Source organism: Homalodisca vitripennis, chromosome X (genome assembly GCF_021130785.1).
Source record: "Homalodisca vitripennis isolate AUS2020 chromosome X, UT_GWSS_2.1, whole genome shotgun sequence".
Lineage (NCBI taxonomy): Eukaryota > Metazoa > Arthropoda > Insecta > Hemiptera > Cicadellidae > Homalodisca > Homalodisca vitripennis.
Window position 1 is genome coordinate 154497360 of NC_060215.1, and position 24363 is coordinate 154521722.

A 24363-nucleotide genomic window follows, 5' to 3' on the forward strand; every position below is an offset into this window, starting at 1 on the left:
TTAAATAATATATATAACTGGCTTATGAGCTTGATAGTTACTTATCTGTATAGTTTTTCATCATGATTCGTTACTTTCAAAAGCAGAGGGGATTTGTACAAACCTAGTTTAAAAGAACAATATATATCACAAATTGTTAAGAACAATTTAATACCTGATTGTATTAATTTCATAGAAGGTAGGCCTACATTAACAATATGGACGAAGGTCGAGGTCTAGATATCAGTTTGGTTACATCTGAGGTTCGGGTGCTCTGAGGTGGCGCCACGTAACTTTCATTGTCACCGTTCAAATATTCACTGAGCCCCTTACTCCACAGAGGACAGTCCTAACCCTCACACTTTCCTTGTCTCATCTATAGCATTAGATGAGTTATCTCTTGTGTAAGTAATACAATCAAAACTATCATTCAATATGTTCCTTATTTAACGGAGATTTTTCAGATAATTAACTTTATTGTTTAAAACTTTCCCTAGATAATGTTTTAATGACATAAATAACAACACATACCCTCCATATGTTTTGATTGATTGGTATTTGTCAGTAAAAATGTCAATTTCTGCGGTTTACGTTCTAGGCACGTCATCATAAGTTTAATTTAATTTGTCTTAACATTTTGTAATGATGTATTAAAATAAGAGGCAAAACACTATTACAATGAATGTCTCAAACTGGAAGAATTCAGTTTAGACCTTATAATAGATTGATCGCTAAGAAATTATTTAGGAAAATACTACTATTCTGGAAGACAACCAAAATCTGTAAAACCTAATGGACTACTTAACAGCTTAATCGCTCATGTTCAAGAGCTTAAAGATTAAGTAAGATAATTCTATATGGATTAAGAATACTAATATAGATTAGCGCCGGTGGTTTAAAGTAAAATGTAACATTGTAAATTTATAAAATAATTAAAGTTAAAGGATATAACATTGTAATCTAAACAGTACATTATGCCAACACCTATAACAAATATAAGCAAGATGCTTGTTTCATTAAAAAATCCATAGATTGTCCTAAATGTTTGAATATCGCTAGTGTAATATAAAGAATATAGCGACATGCACATATTTCATCCTTATTTACATCCTAAATAATCAAAATATAAATCCTATATTAAGAAATTCTAAATGATTTTTAAAGCATTAAATTCTAAATGTCTATAAGAAACATAACAAATCAAGTATTTTGTGCATTTTTGGGTAAAGGGAGTATAACATTTAAAATAGAAAATTAGCATAGTATACAACACACTGTAAAGAAATTGAAAAATCAAGTTCATTAAGTATTGGAAATAAGTGTTTGAGTATTTAGAAGGTGTGTAAAATAACGAATCGAAGACCAAATTAGCTAAGTGCCTTCCTAAATGCAAGGAATTTCACCATCTGTACTATCACCCAAAGTGGACATCTCCATATCGAGATCTACAAATCCATTCTCCTTCTTCGTTACTCTCTGTATTTATCAGGTGTTACCGCTGTCCACTCTGACAGAATGACGCGTGTAGTACTTGTGTAATTACCATGAAACGGATTTGTTGGTGGATTTTCTTATCTGACAAAATACATATTAGATAATAACTATTTCACATATTGGGTAGAAGGAAAAATATAATATTTAGAAGGCAATGTAAGTCTTTTGGTAATTTGCTACAATACCCAATAGTCTAATTATTTTATATAAAAGATCATAAAAAATAAGGTATGCTATTTGCTATTGTGTAAATTATTAAATTGAACAAAATTAATTACTAACGATAATTAGGTTAAATTTGGATTATTAGAGGTGTTTAAAAACATCGGAGAGGCGAAAAGGCGCAAGTTTATATTATAAGATTATCTTATGGAATTCTGAATTCTATTACGTCATATCCGACGTAAACCGCACAATTAAGATAAAATATAAATCATACTTTACAATACTAAACTAAAACATTATGGTTATATAAAAGTTTTATTCTGTTATATATTTTAATTAATGATTAATACAAACTTAGGTCACCAGAACACTTTTTCCCATTGCGAGGATGCCATAATATACGACGGTATTACCTTGATAGTTCATTAGTACAATTGTTCGTGTCTACATAGTTATTAATGTAGACAGGTAACACATTTCAGACAATCGCTAAAGTCAACACAATAAGAGAAAGAATATAACGATACCGAGAGCCTAAGTTCTAAACAAACTTTCCACGGTCAAATTTCTGAGTTCTCTCTCAGCTAAGCTCTTCACGGAATATTTAGGTTTATTGGATATTTCATTTGGTGACATCATTGCAGTATGGATTATGATTTGTTCATTTTACAAAATTACTATCAGGCGTGAAAGCCTTGTATTCATACTTACGCTTACACAAAGTTTTCCTTATTATATTTCTTTGTATCAATAATATATTACAATTTTAAAATGATTCTAATCAGAGGTACACGTTATGTGTTTACAAGCGTAATAAGTAAAGTATTATGTACTAGAACAAAGACCAATGTTAGTTTTCTCAATTTTTTACCACAGGCAAATAGTTGAATCTGATGCAACTGAATACAAGCAAACACAGTTTGAAATTTTTAGCTTCTAATAACCCAACTTATTGGGCTATTATATTACACTGCACTTTGACGTGCCACCGCACAAAGGAGTACCTTCGTCTAGCCGCGGGACGTGAGGTGACACTAATGTCTCATGGTGCGGTGGTGTGTACAGTAAACTGCTGAGGGGAAAGTGTACTGTGTCACTGTTTGTCACTATTTACACAGTGTGACGTGCCACCGCACAAAGGAGTACCTTCGTCTAGCCGCGGGACGTGAGGTGACACTAATGTCTCATGGTGCGGTGGTGAGTACAGTAAACTGCTGAGGGGAAAGTGTACTGTGTCACTGTTTGTCACTATTTACACAGTGTGACGTGCCACCGCACAAAGGAGTACCTTCGTCTAGCCGCGGGACGTGAGGTGACACTAATGTCTCATGGTGCGGTGGTGTGTACAGTAAACTGCTGAGGGGAAAGTGTACTGTGTCACTGTTTGTCACTATTTACACAGTGTGACGTGCCACCGCACAAAGGAGTACCTTCGTCTAGCCGCGGGACGTGAGGTGACACTAATGTCTCATGGTGCGGTGGTGAGTACAGTAAACTGCTGAGGGGAAAGTGTACTGTGTCACTGTTTGTCACTATTTACACAGTGTGACGTGCCACCGCACAAAGGAGTACCTTCGTCTAGCCGCGGGACGTGAGGTGACACTAATGTCTCATGGTGCGGTGGTGAGTACAGTAAACTGCTGAGGGGAAAGTGTACTGTGTCACTGTTTGTCACTATTTACACAGTGTGACGTGCCACCGCACAAAGGAGTACCTTCGTCTAGCCGCGGGACGTGAGGTGACACTAATGTCTCATGGTGCGGTGGTGAGTACAGTAAACTGCTGAGGGGAAAGTGTACTGTGTCACTGTTTGTCACTATTTACACAGTGTGACGTGCCACCGCACAAAGGAGTACCTTCGTCTAGCCGCGGGACGTGAGGTGACACTAATGTCTCATGGTGCGGTGGTGAGTACAGTAAACTGCTGAGGGGGAAAGTGTACTGTGTCACTGTTTGTCACTATTTACACAGTGTGACGTGCCACCGCACAAAGGAGTACCTTCGTCTAGCCGCGGGACGTGAGGTGACACTAATGTCTCATGGTGCGGTGGTGAGTACAGTAAACTGCTGAGGGGAAAGTGTACTGTGTCACTGTTTGTCACTATTTACACAGTGTGACGTGCCACCGCACAAAGGAGTACCTTCGTCTAGCCGCGGGACGTGAGGTGACACTAATGTCTCATGGTGCGGTGGTGAGTACAGTAAACTGCTGAGGGGAAAGTGTACTGTGTCACTGTTTGTCACTATTTACACAGTGTGACGTGCCACCGCACAAAGGAGTACCTTCGTCTAGCCGCGGGACGTGAGGTGACACTAATGTCTCATGGTGCGGTGGTGAGTACAGTAAACTGCTGAGGGGAAGAAAGTGTACTGTGTCACTGTTTGTCACTATTTACACAGTGTGACGTGCCACCGCACAAAGGAGTACCTTCGTCTAGCCGCGGGACGTGAGGTGACACTAATGTCTCATGGTGCGGTGGTGAGTACAGTAAACTGCTGAGGGGAAAGTGTACTGTGTCACTGTTTGTCACTATTTACACAGTGTGACGTGCCACCGCACAAAGGAATACCTTCGTCTAGCCGCGGGACGTGAGGTGACACTAATGTCTCATGGTGCGGTGGTGAGTACAGTAAACTGCTGAGGGGAAAGTGTACTGTGTCACTGTTTGTCACTATTTACACAGTGTGACGTGCCACCGCACAAAGGAGTACCTTCGTCTAGCCGCGGGACGTGAGGTGACACTAATGTCTCATGGTGCGGTGGTGTGTACAGTAAACTGCTGAGGCGAAAAGTGTACTGTGTCACTGTTTGTCACTATTTACACAGTGTGACGTGCCACCGCACAAAGGAGTACCTTCGTCTAGCCGCGGGACGTGAGGTGACACTAATGTCTCATGGTGCGGTGGTGAGTACAGTAAACTGCTGAGGGGAAAGTGTACTGTGTCACTGTTTGTCACTATTTACACAGTGTGACGTGCCACCGCACAAAGGAGTACCTTCGTCTAGCCGCGGGACGTGAGGTGACACTAATGTCTCATGGTGCGGTGGTGAGTACAGTAAACTGCTGAGGGGAAAGTGTACTGTGTCACTGTTTGTCACTATTTACACAGTGTGACGTGCCACCGCACAAAGGAATACCTTCGTCTAGCCGCGGGACGTGAGGTGACACTAATGTCTCATGGTGCGGTGGTGTGTACAGTAAACTGCTGAGGGGAAAGTGTACTGTGTCACTGTTTGTCACTATTTACACAGTGTGACGTGCCACCGCACAAAGGAGTACCTTCGTCTAGCCGCGGGACGTGAGGTGACACTAATGTCTCATGGTGCGGTGGTGAGTACAGTAAACTGCTGAGGGGAAAGTGTACTGTGTCACTGTTTGTCACTATTTACACAGTGTGACGTGCCACCGCACAAAGGAGTACCTTCGTCTAGCCGCGGGACGTGAGGTGACACTAATGTCTCATGGTGCGGTGGTGAGTACAGTAAACTGCTGAGGGGAAAGTGTACTGTGTCACTGTTTTGTCACTATTTACACAGTGTGACGTGCCACCGCACAAAGGAGTACCTTCGTCTAGCCGCGGGACGTGAGGTGACACTAATGTCTCATGGTGCGGTGGTGAGTACAGTAAACTGCTGAGGGGAAAGTGTACTGTGTCACTGTTTGTCACTATTTACACAGTGTGACGTGCCACCGCACAAAGGAGTACCTTCGTCTAGCCGCGTGACGTGAGGTGACACTAATGTCTCATGGTGCGGTGGTGAGTACAGTAAACTGCTGAGGGGAAAGTGTACTGTGTCACTGTTTGTCACTATTTACACAGTGTGACGTGCCACCGCACAAAGGAATACCTTCGTCTAGCCGCGGGACGTGAGGTGACACTAATGTCTCATGGTGCGGTGGTGAGTACAGTAAACTGCTGAGGGGAAAGTGTACTGTGTCACTGTTTGTCACTATTTACACAGTGTGACGTGCCACCGCACAAAGGAGTACCTTCGTCTAGCCGCGGGACGTGAGGTGACACTAATGTCTCATGGTGCGGTGGTGAGTACAGTAAACTGCTGAGGGGAAAGTGTACTGTGTCACTGTTTGTCACTATTTACACAGTGTGACGTGCCACCGCACAAGTGACGTAAGGTGACACTGGTGTCCCTGGGTCCATTGTAAACTCATGAGGAAACCCTCCATCCCTTTAGTTATTACAAACTACATTTACTTAAATAAAGCCATACTTAATGAATTTAGATGTGTTACTTAAATTATATTTAATGTATATAAATACTATACACAATCAAAATATCGATGGGATTGGATTCAACTTTTTACAAAATTATTTAATTAGTACGAATTCTTGCGTATTCATCAATGTTTAGTGAACTTAAAGAACAGTGAATAAAATGGATTAAACCAAAATTTGTTCCTTATACCTTAAAACCCTTTGACGATCGAGTATATTTTTGAATTCTATTACACTTTGTGACTTTTTATTCGTGAGATGTATATATATATATATATATATATAATATATATAACATATATTCGTGAGATATAATATATATATATATATAATATATATATATATATATATATATAACTTAAAGCGAGAAAGCTTTAGGCATAAAATGCCTATTTTTATCATTTCAATAAACAATTATTATATTTAGTTAATAATTAGGTTCAAATAATTTCTTTTGCATTTTATGCAGGCTAACATACTTTCTTACATAACAAGTTACATTACTAAAATTGAGTATTGTAGATACGGCTGGATTATTAATATTTTTATGATTTAAAATGTACAAAAACATACAAGTTGAGTGAACTTTCATAAATATATACAATAGAGTAATAAGCTTAGTTATCAAATAAATCCATAAAAGTAAACAAAATTATCTTTGGAAATACTGTACTTACATTAAATGCTAAAACAACTCTATACGAACTACTATCACACGATCCACTCTATACGAACCACTATCACACAAACAACTATCACACGAACTACTATCACACGAACCACTATCACACAAACAACTATCACACGAACTACTATCACACGAACCACTATCACCCAAACCACTATCATGAAGTACTATCACACAAATACTCATAGAAACCCATTAAAGGCAGGAAAACCTCACTTGGATATTACATATATTGCTTACATTAAATGCTAAAATAACTCCATACGAACTACTATAAACTAACTACTATCACACCAACCACTCTATTACGAAACACTATCACACAAATAACTATCACGTTAACCACTATCACACGAACTATTGTCACACAAACAACTATCACACGAACCATTATCACGTGAACCACTATTACACGAACCACTATCACACTAACTACAATCACAGAAGCCACTACAACATTAACCACTATCACATGAAGTACTATCACACAAATACTCATAGAAACCCATTAAAGGCAGGAAAACCTCACTTGGATATTACATATATTGCTTACATTAAATGCTAAAACTGAAATAAAACAATTTGTATATTATGAGACTCTAACAGTGGTAATGAAATAGTAAGAAATTATAGGAAGGCTTTTTCAAAAACTGTTGTGTTTTTTAGCTGAGATTACCTGTTTTTTCAAACTAATTGGTTATTCTTGCAATAATTTTAATGAAACTGAGTTAATTTTAAATTTATAATTTCGGAAAAACAATACATTTTATGCCATGAACCGTCTTATTGTTTGTATTCTCTTTATTCTCACAACAAATACGAATATAAATACTCGAGCTTTACTATTAATAACGGTGTATGCATTTAAAAAACACTTAAACAATTTTAAACCTTACTTAAAAATAAAAACATAAAAATTATTTGAGTGTTATGTAAATAACATTACAAGGGAAACAATGCATATTAACAAATTACTTTTTAAATTTACAAAATATACTTCACAATATAATCTATGAACAATTAGGTATAGTAAAGTTTCTAGCCATGTATATTACCTATCATACAAATAGGGATGGACACCATAAGTCAAACGGTTTACAATCCATTGACAATTGTGTCTCGTTATACACCAGCCTACCTGGTACCGTGTATCATTTATCAATGATACATTTATCTTCTCCGTTTAAAGTCAGTATCATTATTTTGTTCTATTTCTCAGGTAGAGAATCTACTACGCGAATTTTGATATTGTTTCTACGCGTAATGAATGATGACACGAACTCTATAGTGGTTTTCATCGTTTAGTTTTTTACTATGCACTAAATATTTAACCCCAAGTTGTGATTATGACACAGATTACCATATTCTTTTAGCCAAAGAAGGGTAAGTCTCTAACAGACGCGTGTCTTCTTCATTACAGTAAAGTAAAGCTAAAAAACGAATATGTCTTTTAACGTTGCGTTTTAATACGTATTTCCGAGTAATAACTAAACGAATAACGAAGGATGCATAATATGAAAAATATATTATTGTTTGGTTTTTATGTCTGGGAGTAATTATTTCAAAAGTAAGGACATTATAATGTAAACTACTACATTCATATAATAAATTGTATCATGATAAAATCATCTTTACAAAAACTCATTGTAATGTTGTTTTTGTGACTGAGCTAATCACATCCGCTTCCGGCATAACTGAGGTTAATGCGGTAGACCGTAATTGGGTTTCTTCTCGGGCACTGGCTTAAGCCCACGAGCTTTTCTGTAATTCTTGGGTTGCGTAGATATAATGTTATTAAGTAAAACAGCCTTTGTAAATATCAAAATAAATTTTCAATTTATAATTCATGCAGTAATATTAGTCTTATTTTTACGTATATATTTCCTAATAAACCACAATGTTTCAGCTTACATGTGATAAACCCCTAGCAGTTTAGCAGCTTTGTTTATAGCATACTATTTAATTTTCTTGATCCTTACAATTATTTATGGTGAGTAGTCCACATTGTAAAGTCAGAATTTATTCATTAATTCATCGACGAAAGCCAGTGTCATGTAATAAATATTTGATCTAACCTCTGAAATTACCAAACATTAATGTACTCTAGTTCGGTAATTCATCTCCTATAATTCGTTAATCATTCATAATTTTGATAAACCCGTGACTTGTGAGTTCTAGATTGGTTTTAAGCAAAGTATCTCCTAGACAGGTAATCCGAGCTGATCAGTGGAACAAAAACGATAAATTGATTTAGCTTGTATAGATGCATTCCCTCACTTGTTTATGTAAATATTCAAGTTATTTTCCAAACATTTAGTAGACTAATTTAATCTTTAACATTGGTTCTTTACCTGCACTGAACATGTTTGTGTTAATGTTCGGCCCATTTGTTCAATTTTATACAAATGACAAAATAGTTAATTGCAAATAGTGTGCGCAATTTCTGGAAACAACTTTATGTTGTTTACATTATAGAAGATAAAATCAAAAACATGTGTACAGTGTCATAAGTATGAGTTAACTAATTTTTTTATGGAATAGCCATCAGACACATATATTGGAGGGACGGCCCATATACCCATGAAAATCTTATATACAAACATAGGTCAATACACGTATAGTTTTTACATTGTCAAAACATAACACTATAAACTTAACTTCATAAAATGTATTCGTTTGAAATCGTTGGCTGTTGAAAATATGGATATTGAACCTTTAGTAACCGTCATTTTGTATAGGATAAAACTTTAAGGAATCACTATATAAGAAAATAAAGAATTTTGTGTGTGCCTCTAAGGTAGAAAACGAGCGTCACAGCAAAGAGACACTCTCTTGCTGGAAACACGGCTGTGGTGTATTTCCTGCATGATAATTCTCAGATAATTTCTCACAATTGATTCTTGGTAATAGATTAGACACTTTAACAAACATTAGGATCTCTCAGCGTTCAGCCAATACAAACACGCAGTTTATAACACGATGAATACAACAATAGTATAGTATTGTATATTATATTCCAGTACATCATAATGCTTGTTTTGTATTAACCATTAGATTGGTTAATTATTTTACAGGAAGAGCGTAATCGAATTTCTCAAGTTAAACAAAACCTAAGTGTTAAATTTTTGTACAGTTTTATTTGTTTTATTACAAATTTCCTTAGGCCGTCTAGCAGTAATAATCTGTAAATAAAATTAGAGAATAAATAACCGAACGCCTAGCAATATACCAGCATAATTATGTAAAATAATTTAATGTTGAAAAATACTATAAAATAATATTTTGCAATCTTATTTCACACAACACTGAATGCTGTGGTACCTGTTAAACTTTCGTTTTTTGTAATGATAGTAAGAGCTGACAGTGGTTGCATACGCATTTATAATAAAAACTAAAACATTCGTATTATTCTTTAAACACTCCCGAAGTAGTCCTTAAATAGTCCCATAGGAGAACTATAGTCGGACAAGCCGGTAGTCGAGCGTTCTATGATGTGAGACTTTCAGTCTGTGTTAGAGGCAGCGCAGGAGCTAATCCTGTCTGTGCCAGTTTTACTTATTGTCACTAACCTTGACATTGACACTCCTTCTTATTCCGTTTGATAAGTTAGTTCCTCGGACATGTCAGTGGGCCATGAGGACGGACATAAAAGGAGATCGGCCTGCCATTAGATGAATTTTCTTATTATCAAACTTTATCCTTGGAACATTCTACCTGATACATTTTTCCTAGATATATCAAGTAAGAAATATAAAATATGCATAAACAATATATATGTATATATGTGTGTGTGTGTGTGTGTGTGTGTGTGTGTGTGTGTGTGTGTGTGTGTGTGTGTGTTGGATACTTTGTTCCATATCATTATTTGCCAGTATATCTTTAGTCAGAAAACACACAAATGTTAACGGTATAGTCTTAAAACCCTGAAATAATAACACATTATAATTCACTATAATGAATGTATTCTGTACTGAACACTAGCTATTACAATTGCAACACTACACTTCTTGTTTATCGGATCATTTGTAGAAGTGCACTAATAAATGAGAACATAAATAAACGTTTCTAGTAATAAATTAGTAGTACAAAGTAATGATGAGCTTAGTAATTAAAACAATCTAAAAATAAAAATTCGTGGAAGGATTCACGAGATTAATATCCCCTAAAAGACACTGGTAAAACATATCTACTTCTCACAATTTGGTCTTAAAATATCATAAAGCAGGAGTACTAACTACTCTGAAACTCTCAATTAAATTGATAATTGAGAAATAGTTCAGCCCTTTTTCTGAATTTCAATGGAATGTAAAATCATCCTTTTGTTGTATATCTTTGGCACAGAGTGAAGTGTGGTGAAGGTGATTACATCCAAAGGATGACAGCAAGATGCTTAATTTGGAGCACATGTTTATGTTTGCGAATCGAGTTTTATTCGACGCGACCATTTCAAATGAATTATAACACTGATATTATATAAAAGTTTTCTCGTATATAACTCTGCATATTAAAGTATTACAAGTACATTAAACAGTAATTTCTAAGCATTCTTGAGTAACATGAAAAGTATATGTATGTCTTGATTATGTGTGATTTTGGTTTAATATGGAAACTAGTTCTAAAAGATTACTAGTTAGTGTAGGGCAATAAGTTAAGCAATACGATTTCAAAAATAGCATGGTCCTGGGACGCTGGAAGCCTACCAGGAAATATCAATGCAATTAATTGTGCTATAGCTTTTTCTTTAGATATTTCCTTCATTCTACATTCATATGTTGATGCTTTCAGAAAAAAATACCTTAGGCGCAAGGTAATAATGTCATTTTGATGAAAAGATTATAGATCACATTAGATTTAACTCATTTTCCTAGACCGTGTGGCCTTCGGCTCTCCAAATTGATCGGCTTCATATAAATAATATAGGTTGTATACAATTGGAATAAGTTGTAATTTGACGACTCTTTCGAACCTAAGCTGGGCAGACCTCTTCTTATGGTAGGATCCATTCACAGTTCTTGTAGTTGACACTTCAGTTAATAGTTCTGAAGTTTATTTGCACGAACTGAGTGTCTGGAGTCCATAAAAACGGTAGTTCTGAGATAAGGTTCCACAAGCTGTTGTTGCACCAAGTTAACTGGAGAAATAAATAAATAAATATCTTTATTCTCCTCATGAAGTCATACTTTACAAAACATATTTAGCATTTTTAAATCTCAATACAATGGAATAATAAAATTATACATATTCTAAGACCCAGGCTAACCTCAAAAGGAAAATAATAGGGCCCCTAAGGCTACTAATTAGCCCATCTAGGGGTTCCATCATAATAACTATAACTATTAAAAATCAATGAGTTCAGGAGCATTAGTTTATAATTTATTAACAATTCTACTGTGATATAACAAACAAAAACTAAAAACAAAAGAAGGGCCAAAAGTACAAAGTTCGATGAGAAAATCACACAACAATGATGTGAACCATCCACAACATTGTTTGTCATGAGAGTGCCAACATGAATATGGGACATTAATCTGCTTAGACCAACGACATGATTTATTTACTGTTTGCAAAGTACTTTTTTATAGCAAGAATGTTCTATTTTTCATAACAAAAGATACTTTGTTTAATGTATCTTATTGTCGTTAGAATATTATAAACGATAAAAGGATTTCGGACATTTGCCATCGTTATATGTTGCAGAAGGTATAACACAACATTTCGAGGATTGCAATCAATCCCCTTCGTCAGGTGGAGGGTATTAATATATACAAAAATATAGAAAAGAATGAATAAAAGAGTAAGAGTACGATAAGTAAAGATTACAACCATGCGTCTCAAGCAGCACAGGTGATAGTGAGGTACTGGCAAGAAAATCAATGTTGGCTCTTTCTTCGGCACCGCGTTGTGTCATCTGAAACAATGGGACGGAAGGCGATGGTCAGGAGGGGGAAGTGGCAAAGGCAAGAAGCATCCGGTCCTGTGTTTTGGTCCTAGAACTTAGTGCCATGGTGTGTGTAAGAATTTTGTTTATTGCGGTTTGTTTAGTTAGCAAAATCTATTTAGGTTTCCTAGCTTATTTTTTTTTAAAATATTGTTACAAAAAGTCTCTTAACTTCAATCGAAGGGTGACTTAGTCTGCTCATTTTATTTATTACAATTTGTGATACATAATAATAGCAAATGTCCGAAATACTATTATCGTTTGAATCACGAGCTAGACATCACTGTGTATAAAGCACGGAATTCTTCTTTGATATTAAATTACGCGGTGTTTAACTTGCTCATTCCTTGACTGACTATTAAATTCGTCAACAATTGATTTCATTTCTTCTCTGACAAGGATAGAGAATATCAGGATTCTATATCCCTGTTCTTTTATTGAGGTACTTTTTGTTGTAGAATAAGATCCTCCAGCAAAAGCTAGCTGAGTTAGATTCCAGTTCTCCTTCATATTTGACGCTTTCTCAGTCTTGACTACTGGAATCTGGAGTCGTGTTCGTCTGAAGAGGTCAAAAGAAAGTCGACGACGAAGAACATCAAAACGACATTTTTCATAGTTTTGACATCAGACACACTTATAAATCGGTAAAGTTGTAAATTTGTATCATCAGGTGCACAATTGAGTGCATACGATGTTTCTGATACGATTTCTAATCATGGTCAACCCTTCTTACCATAGCTAAGTTATGAGTAAATAACTAGCTGTGAAGAACAATTGAAATAACTTGCACTAGTTCAGTTGACATTTACAATTGATGTTTATCGGTCATTTTGGTCAATTCAGCTAAGCCATATTGTTTGTCGTTTGCAGAGTTATGCCGCAACACCACTACCAATGTTACAGCGTCGATTTTGTTAATTTGATCGGTCAGGGAAAGCGTAACAATGCTTTGTCAGTAGATTTATCAGTTAATAACTTTAGCAGCCACATTAGTTTGCAGGCCAATACCTATCAAATAATATCATTATATTACATTTCACAACGGTAATATTATCTCTGTTGCCGTATATTTTTTGAAGCTACCCAAAATATAATTTTTATCTCTTTTGTTATGATAAGAGAAAAAAGTGTATTGTGTTCCGTGAATAATAAATATAAAAATTATTTTTTTCAATGGAACAACTGCGAAGAAAACGAGGGTTTTCCGCACATTTATCATAGTTCAGTGATACACGTTGTCAAACCTTGAAAATAACTCTAACCACTGTGATACTGTGATGGGTGTTTAGTTGGGAATCCCCTGTGTTATATGTTAAGCTAAATGATATATTTAAATCATAAAATTTTAAAATGTTCAGCTGTGTTAATCACATAAAACCAAAAAATGTTTAACATTATTTCCAGATACTAACAGAATAATGCTATATTACTGAACTAAGTATTTATTTTCACAATTATAACAGTGTGAAAAAAACAGTTAACCTAACAACCGTGAAATAAAAACTACGATAAATTAAAGTTATTACCCTCAGAAAGTATTAACTAAGTCCGCATTGTCTTTTATCACTTTTACAATACACTGATGACCACTTGAATATAATAAAGTTTTTTAAGCTAGTTAAACTTTTAGGCCCCCTTATGCTGATAATGCGATATCCAATTTTAGATATGCAATTTTTATAGCTTTAATTTTTCAAAAACGTCCCGTTCAAGTCCTAATTCTAAATAAACAACAAGTTACTAACAAAATTTATTAATGATAGATTTATTTAACAAAATTTAAATGCAGACACGAGGACTATTATAAACGTTGTAAATATTAATAATCATTATAGCTTTATCTTTCCTTAGGAAAATGTGGCAGTATGTATTGCATATGTACTTGGATAACATTATTAAGTTATACTAAAATAGTTTTAACTATGATAAAATTGTAAATAGATTATAGCGCATAAAAACAATTCGTCGACGTGGTTCCTCCGTTGCAGGAACATCTAATTGGTGGTTGTCACTTGGCGATAAGCTGACATGTTAATCTTGACAAAAACGACACACTGTCAAGTGAGCTGTAAAACATCTCTCTGTTACATCCCCTTACAACATGTAACCCGTCATTTGAATGAAATGGAACTCTAGGAAACAATACAATGATCCTTGAAGTATATCAGAGAATATAAGTTATAAGATAAGATAAGTTATAATATAAGTTCCTACATGGTTATCCAGAAACTGCCTCTAGCGCCTGTTCCTTATCATGCCTAGAGTTATAGTCCAAGAGCCAGGAGTTAATTTTTAGTGTATAAACACACAACCGGGTTTATCGATAATGAAGAAATCCTGTAAAGATAAAATTGAAAAAGTTATAATTTTTTGTCAGATACTATTATTCATTTCTTGAAGTAATAATAAAGACAGATTCTTTGAGAATACTTGCTTTCTAAGACTAACACGTTAAGAAAAAAACTACTGAAGCTTGTTTAGTTTATCATGTGTCAACTTTTTTAATATACTTCTTCCCCTGGCACTTTCGCACAGAAGATTTTCTTTACCAACACCATGCATAGGTATATATTTCTTTACACTTGGCTTTTAAGTTTGCCAGGAATACCTTGTTATTCGGAAACAGATGCCCGATGACGTCCATACTATCTTTTGAAAAAAAAACCTGTTGGCACATCTTGAGTTGTCATTTATTCTTCTCCCGGAAATTACCAATAATGTTGTCCCAGGTCAATCTGATGACGAACTGGACAATAAATAGATGGTGGTGAATCTTCCTGAATGTCGGTACTTTGTCGAGCTCGACAACATTCTCCTGCGGGATGACTGGAAGATCGCTTATTTCGACTTAATTTTTTCTAGAATATTTTTCTAAATTTCTCACTTTCTCATTTAGTTTAACTATTTCATTTGTTAGACTTGTGTTCCTAATGCAGAGCTTCTCGTTTTCCTTTTCTTTAAACGGTAAACTCGGTTTCACGTCTTTCATTACTCGCATAAATTCGTGAAGTTTGTCAGAAACACATTGCGAACTTGACCTCAGGTTGCTCATTTCATCTTTAACGGTCACCTGTTATCCACCAGAAAATCGATTTTAAAGGCAGTAAACACTTTGAAAAGGGGGTTCTTGTTGTAAGAGTCAAAGTGTTGTATCAGATGATATACTTCCATATTCTTTACAATTAAAATCTCGATACTCACACACGAGTTCTAGCATTCACCGACACACCTTACGCACGAATCGGTCTCCTCAGCTGGGATGTCTCGATTGCAGACACCACAAAGTAACGAAATAATTAAATAAATGATTTAATTAACAAGAAATATATAATATAATATTATAATAAATTACGACAGGTTGCGAAAATCCAGCATCACGACTATACCCTCACACCTTATCACTGCGGAACTTATCTGCAGAGCGGCTTGACTGCTTGGCGTACAGATCCACGCTGAATTTACTTAGTAAATGTAACAAGCTTAGTAAATGTAACCGTAAAGATAAATACTATGAAAATTTATCTATGAAATAAGTTAACAAAATGTCAAAATCAATAGACAAGTCCACATAACAATGTAGACCACTGTTGATCATGGTAGCATTTTAGTGATTTAACTATGGCCACTCACTCTATGGCTCCACACTTATAAAGTTTAAAGTTACTCCTGCTTCCAAATAAAAACTTGCTTTTGTTGACTTAAATTCGTACATGTTAGCCAATACATTCTTCCACAATAATTATAGCGATATGTCTAAAAGAAAATCGAAAAATAATGTTATTAATTGTACTAGTTTAGATATGATACATAAATGTTGCGATATGTGCTGATCAGGTTTTACGTAATGTAAACGGATTTATATTAGGAAAGATGAAATACTTAAACAATTACAGTATTCTAATGATACGTGTCATAGAAAAGCTATACTACAGATAAATTCTACTATTTTCTTTAAATGTTTCACATATGCCATCTGTTACAGTAGAAAAGAACCTTTCTAAAGGACTATCACGTTAGGTGTTTAGCACCATATTTAGGCTTTAGCTCTAGATGGAAAATATATTTGAATAGCATGTGAAGCACTGGTAAAGGTGTGAGACTTAAATTTTCAGTGTTATCATGAAGTGTAAAACAAGACATTGTGCCTTTCTAAGTGTTAACAAGAATAATATTATTGTTCGCTCAAATAAGCGAAGCACTTAAGCAAACAGAGCGATGCTGTAGCGCGACGTCAAGTGAATCTTGAAATAACACCAATGTTGTTACTTGCGATCAAACGCGATTGCCTGCAGGGATTGACAGCGTGACTGATTGCAGCGTGTCAGTACCGCAGTTTGTCATACCAGCACAGGCGAAAGTGGAAAACTAACAAGAAAATGAATGTTGGCTCTTGCTTCGGCACCGCATCTTTGGTAAAATATACTGATGGTAAAATGTTCGATATCTTATTATTACTTAAAAGCTTCCATACAAAGTTCAAACATACATTTCCAAACATTCTGAACTGCTACTGTTTGTGCAGTAAAATAAAAGTTTATATTTTTCTAAATAATTTATACGGCCAGGAAATTATTGATGATAAATTAATATGTGGCAGAATCATTGAGACAGAAACGCAAATCGATGTGACAGTAGTAGAGTATGATTAATCGAGTTAAAGTACTACATAATGATACTATTAAATAACAGATTGAAACAGACATTGAATACAAACATGGAAGACATGAAGTGACTCTGATGATCGATTATATGCGTACAAGTGACGACAGCTGGATGTTGATAAGCCATATTAGTATTTCCTGTAGTGGTGATTACTTCCCGCCAATAACGACTTCCTCTCCTGTGACTTGGACACGTACTAATGATTGTCGTCATCAACCCCCCTCCCCTCCACCCACTCATTATACACGTATCTCTTATTTCAATATATATTACACATACAGTGTTATATGTAGTTTTAATAGTTTGTTCGAACACGGTCGCTATGTTCTGGATTAATAAGCGTTAAAGAATACTATATTGTCTGCTGTCTTCTACATACCTGTTGCAGGGATATTACTTATTTCATTTTCCAACTCATATGATACTCTATGGGTAATGAGACTTTCGTGTGAGGCATCGTCTGTAGACTGTTGTGTTTAAAGCTATTTGACTGACAAATATATGTTACGGTGAACAATATATAACCTGTAACATGCTGTCGTTATGTATTTGCCCTGCTACACTAAGTATGACATTTGCTATATATCTAACGTCAATATAAATGCTCAGTTTGAGTTTGAGTCATTTACATTGTACCCCGTGATCCGAGTGTCCTTCTGACAAGATACTTTAGTAATAATGAGATGTTGAAGGGAGTTATACCAAACTTTATTGATCCTAGTCCCTTACAACTCATCTGATGAAAATGCGAAAACGTCCTAGAGCATCTAACAGTCTTTCGTCAACTATTAATACGTTACAGAAGCATACCTCATCTAACTCTCTAACTCTAACATTATTACTGGGTATGTAGTTGGATGTTGATGTAAGCCTGTTCCTTTCTTGATTATTTCACTAGTAAACATGTGTTGTAGAAAAATGTAACTTTCAAATAAGAGTCATCACATATATCTATACAGGGTTTAAGAAAGTCCCCATGGGCTTGGTAACTCCTGAACGATTACAGGTAAAGCAATAAAACTTGGTACATCATTAATGCACCAATAAATATACTATTTGAAGTAACTACAATTTTTTTGTCATATGAAGGGGATGGCCCGCAAGGAGTCAGAAGGAAATCTTAAATGAGACCATAGGTCGAGTAGTGCATCAAACATAAAGGTCTTTATTATTAGAGTACAATGCCGCAAATCCGACCTCAAAGGGTTCACTCTTTAAAAGATTACGCTAAGTTTGAAACATTTACAATATATGTCCTGTTCTATATGGTTTTATATTCTTGTCTTGGCTTAAGGTGTAAAGGTTGAATATTGGACTTCATAAATAGTTTTTAAGGTATTAGACAACTACTGGAGAATGGTCTGCAAGAACTTTTTAACGCAAGCTTAGCTCTAAATGTACATCATTATAAAGAGTTTGTCTAGCAGAGATGAATGCTGAAGGGAAAGCCTGGTATCAGTTATCATAATAGAAAATTCTTATTTTTAGGTTGAGCTTTGGACTTTACGTGATGTAAATATATACACTGCACTGTAATACTATGTATATCTTGAGCTATTCTTAAGTTCAATTGTTTAGCCAAAATCCTTGTAGATCATCCTCCATTCGATGTGAAAAGTCAATAAGTACCTTACAAACTATTTCATAAGTCCAGTATTCATTTACTAATTTTAAATTTCCCAATTTGAGCCAAAACAAGAACATTAAATCATCTAGAACGGGATTTACATTGTAAATGTTTCAATCTTTAAACCACATAATTATTTAAAAAGTAAATCCTTTCAAATCGGATTTACGGCATTGTACTTAAATGATAGAGATCGTTAATTTGATCTACTACTCGAACTATGCTCTCATTTAAGAGTTCCTTCTGACTCCTTGCGGGCCATCCTCATGACATGACAAAAATATCGTAGTTAATTCAAAAATTACATTAATAGATGCAGTAATGGTGTACCAAGTTTTATTGCTTCACCTGTAATAGTTCAGGAATTATCAAACCAATGTGGGACGTTTTTACACCCTGTAAATATTACTACTACTTCTAAAAATTTATCTCCCACCGTAAACATTTAAGGGCAGGTAATTTGTCGATAATTGTCAAATATTACAACTCTTGAGATGGGGGGGGGCTCTGGGTCACTTCGTTGTACGCACAGCCCTCATACTGATATCGTTTTTCCGACAAAGCCATACAGTCTCTTCTATTTACGAGAGACAATTCATTTTATATTTTGAAACATATATCATTTTTTTATGTGTGACGGTGCAGCATGTAAATATTGATTTACAACTATAAATAGCGGCTTAAAGAGTAAGAAAAGTTTCAGGAATTAATAAATTGGATTCAAACTCAGTTAAATAAACTGTCTTATCTAATATTATACATATATTGAGTTATTTAAAATGTATAAAACGTTAATTGTATATTTATATCCAGACATCGCACTAATGATAATCACTAGGATCTGTTAACATAAATCACTAGTGAACCAATATGTCCCAACAATGGTAGGTGTGGAAGTCGAATAGAGCTGGAAGCAGTGTTTTTGGAGATCTCTGTATTCCGTATTTTATATGTTTGCAAAGTTATGTAATTAAGCTTGTTTTAATTTTATGAGCGAAAAAGTCTGGTGACTGAAAATGGTTGTATGGTGGTCTCGATGGGTCGAATATTTAGGCATCACGGAAGCTCTCCTAAATACTGCAGGGGTTGCCTTAGAGTGCTCTCTCAACCTTGCTCTCCTTATTATATTAAATAAATAAAAGTGCCTATCTTTACTACGTTTACACTGTTTTCAGAGCAAGACTTTCATGTAAATAAAAATATGAAATAACTGACCTGGCTTATAAATGTGTAAAATAGGTAAACAGCACAAAAACATTATTGATTTTATCTGTAATATATATCGAACTTTGTATTAGAAATTCCATGCACTTTTAAGTTTTACAATGTAACGCAAGCAATGTGCACGGCTTGGGACCATAGGAGAACATGTTCCTCCTCCCAAGCTACTGCCTCATTTTTAGAAAATGGAACTTTAGACTGGCGTATATATCTATTAATATCCGAGATACAGCCAGAAGATATGAATATTATCTTCATCAGGAAGAACAACAAGTTGTATCTGTATTAATGATGAAAGTAAAAAAGCAAAATCACGTGCTTTAACAATTTTTTTTAACAAATATTTTACGCTCACGAATCCTTCTTGTTTCGAGGAATATAACACCCTATCACCTGTGATATTTGAATTGTTTCCCGATGGCATGTGGGCTGGACTTGTGTATATGAGTCCAAGTGGGTAAATAAAAGTCTGTATAAATTCTCATCGATAGATTCAAAAGTTATTGTCACTGTGATTATGATTTGGTTGTGACATTTTCACTTACAGAGAGACACCGTGGAAGGCGTGTTACTTATTTGTGCTCAACTCAAAACTTGTCTGAGATTGATATCACGTAGTTTCCTATCTTAGATGGATCAGTTATGTTATTGTTTATTGGACATCACGTCATGAGAGGATCATGAGAAATGAAGAGGCTGGTGATCTGAGATACTTTGGTTCAGCACAACGCAAGGCATTATTAAATCTGTCCTGTAGGATCCCTAGTTCTATAACCTTTCAGAGCATCTTCAACTGGATGCAGATTGAACACTCAACAATGTGGAGAATGTTGCCAGGTTCACTGATGATTATGATTGTTTCTGTATTCACCCTCTTGTAGTATAGTATCTGATATTCTCCTCATGTGCGTATTTTACTTCTTCTCAGATAATTTTCCCAATCACAAAATATTCTACGCACAGCTGATTGGAATCTTGTTGTTTATGGTATTTATTTGTTAAAATTTTCTTTTGGTTATGTCTCTTGTTCTTGGTTCTGTTTATATGTTTTAATTCAGTGTGTTCTGATGAAGGGTTCTGTGAACTCGAAAATTAAACATGAGCACTGAATTTTTGTTTCTGTTTTTGTGTACACTTTAAAGTACTTAGAAGAGTATTGAAGCCGATTGGCATTCCAGAAGATATATATATATATATATATATATATATATATATATATATATATATATATATATATATATATATATAAACTGCAGGCCGTGTGCTTTTAGATATATGTGCATTAGCTAAGGATATTTTTGTGACATTTAAGGGTACTAAGCTTCCTCAAGAGGAGCTTATCACTTGATTCTCATTTCGTAGTACAACTGAAATTGTAAAATGCTACGCCCTCATTAAGTACGACCCTTGGAAGTTAAGGTTTTGAGAATAGGCTTATGTTAAAAAGAGACCGGTGTTGTAATTGTGGTTAAATTTAACACTACTCTTCCTAATAAATAAATACAGCGCGATAGTATATTTTTTCACTTATTGTAGGTGTTCCAACTGTTATAGGATTTCGAGCACAACAAACTATAATTGTCACAATTAACATTTATCTGTTTTATGTATTACGTTTAACATTGGAGTGAAAAAACAAAATAGGTTAAAATTATATATATTTTATGCTAGCACCACCGGTATTATATAACATTCTACAGCCCTGGCCAAATTATAACAAATTAATAGGTATTTCTCTGAAAATAACAGTTTTTGTAATGTTTATAAAATAGAAGGTAATAAAAATCCAAAACTAAAATTATAATTGTCATTACAATAAAAAAATACTTTATTCTATTTTTTTTTTTTTGTTCCAGGAAAGTCTTACTGCGAAAGCTACAACATTTAAACAGGTTACTAAGAATACACGAAAAGATACTTAAACCCCAACACTACAATAATTATAGATAATATATATGCAAAATATCCACCGGAAAACGATATATTTTAAAAACTAAATATCAGTTATCTGGATAACAATTTGTGGATTTTCAGTTCAATAACATCACGTGTCAGCGACACGCTCAAGGTAAAGGAAGTGCGTAATCATTTACAAGGGCTACATTAGCACACCTTCATGACGAGTGATAATAATAATTTCCCAAATAGAATTAGGATTGCAAATTCCTGCCTACTGAAAACGCATATCCTAGTGAAAACCTAGGCTTACATACAGAGAGCAGTATTTAAAGTAATAGAATACTATAACAAAGTGATAGTATACTTGCATATTAATAATAGATGACAAATTATAAAATTGTATACGTCAATAAATTCAGTGAAGTAGATTTTAAGTACACATTTATTATTTAAGTATATAGATACTCCCATTAAATTACATGTTATTGCTAATTAATATTGTTTAAATTAAATATTCACGAAATTGAAATATGTCGGTAACTTTTCACTCAATTATATTCTTGGATTCCGAATAAAACGATCAAAATAAACTTATTGATGTGAAATATTTGATAAATGCTAGATTTTAGAGGTATTGTAATTAAACATTTGTGTTTAATTGAAGAGCTTTTATTGCATTTTTCAAACAGATAAATGCTAACAAAAATGGAATTATTTTAATGAATGTAAGAGGATCTTAATATTATTTTAGTATGATTCAATAGACACATAAATACATAGACAGAATCCAAAAACTTTAAAAATTTGCTTACAACAACCGCAGGAACGATTCACTAAAAGGTCAGTCAGTTTTGAAATATTCTGTATGTATATATATATATATATATATATATATATATATATATATATATATATATATATAAACCTGCCAAATCGATGGCAAACTTATAGTAACAACTCGAATTTTAAGTATATTTTATTCAACATTGTGATATTCAGCAATAACGATAGCTTCTTTCATAATCTCTACTTTCCTCACAGATTTACTAAGTACATCAACCTTCAAAACGCAAGTTTTTTACGTTAAGAAACAAATATAATTGTTTAACACATTTAATATTATAAGTAATAATGATTATTTTCGTAAAATAATTTTGTGTTTCCTCTAGGAATTACCTTCGAAATAAAAATGTCATTTTAAATTTTAATACGATTTTGTAATTGATTTCTTTCTCAACTAAGCTTTGCTTGATACGCAGACTCTTTATTGTAATTGGTATATAATTCCCATAAGCCGTAGCAGTAACTGATTTACTACAATCTTTTATAGGAGTTACAATTCTCGTATCGCTTTATTTAATTTAAACTACGCTTATGTATTGTGATTTCCTTATTAAAACTAACCTCCTTATTGAGCTAATTTATTATAGAATTTGATGATGGGTTTTATGGAAGATTCTGTGGTAGGTGTGTGTAAAGTTATGTGCTACGATTTTATATATATATATATATATACAGGGTGATTCGGTTAGTGTTACCGGCACTTTCTGAGCTGATTTTACTATAAAAAATAAAGAAAAAAGTTCATATAAACATGGGTCCGGAAATGCTTCCTTACTGGGTTATGGCCAATTGAAGATTTCACCAAAAATGTTTGTTGTAAAATTAAATTCCAGAAACTAATACTTCGCTGTTAATAGCCGTGTGGCACATAATTTTATTCAGAATTAAATTTTCTGCAAGTTTCTTTGTAAAAATGTGGGTCTTCAATGCCTATTTAACAAAATAATTGTCCGTTTAAACCTTAAAAAAGTGTTTTCTAAATTATTTTATTTCTGTTTTTTGTAGTATAACAAAAAAAAACTAAATGAGATACAGCTATGAGATGAACTTTATTCAATTTCTCATCTAAAAATCCGTTAGAAAAAGTTGCATTCGCCTATTCTCTTCATATCTCTTCATAAACACGCGGCAAATCATCATTTGACCTCCTGCACACAATTTTTGGTGAAATCTTCAATTGGCCATAACCCAGTAAGGAAGCATTTCCGGACCCATGTTTATATGAACTTTTTTCTTTATTTTTTATAGTACAATCAGCTCAGAAAGTGCCGGTAACACTAACCGAATCACCCTGTATATATAATCGTAGCACATAATTTAGCACGTAACTGGTGTTAAGGCTTAGACGTTAGTCTCGATGTTGGAGTTTCTTCTACGTAAGAATTCTATTTTAATCCTCCATGTTCAAAACTACAATTCTTTTTACATCAAACAATATGATTTACCAGGCACTTATCGGTTTGATGAAGCTCTTAAATTCTAAACGAATCTGACTGTACAAATAGACTACGTTAGCAAATCAAATTAGTCCCTGAGAAAAAAATGGATGATCTGCATAGAGATTTTAATCTTATTTATTATGTGATAAAACGCGGACGTGAGCAGAAAATG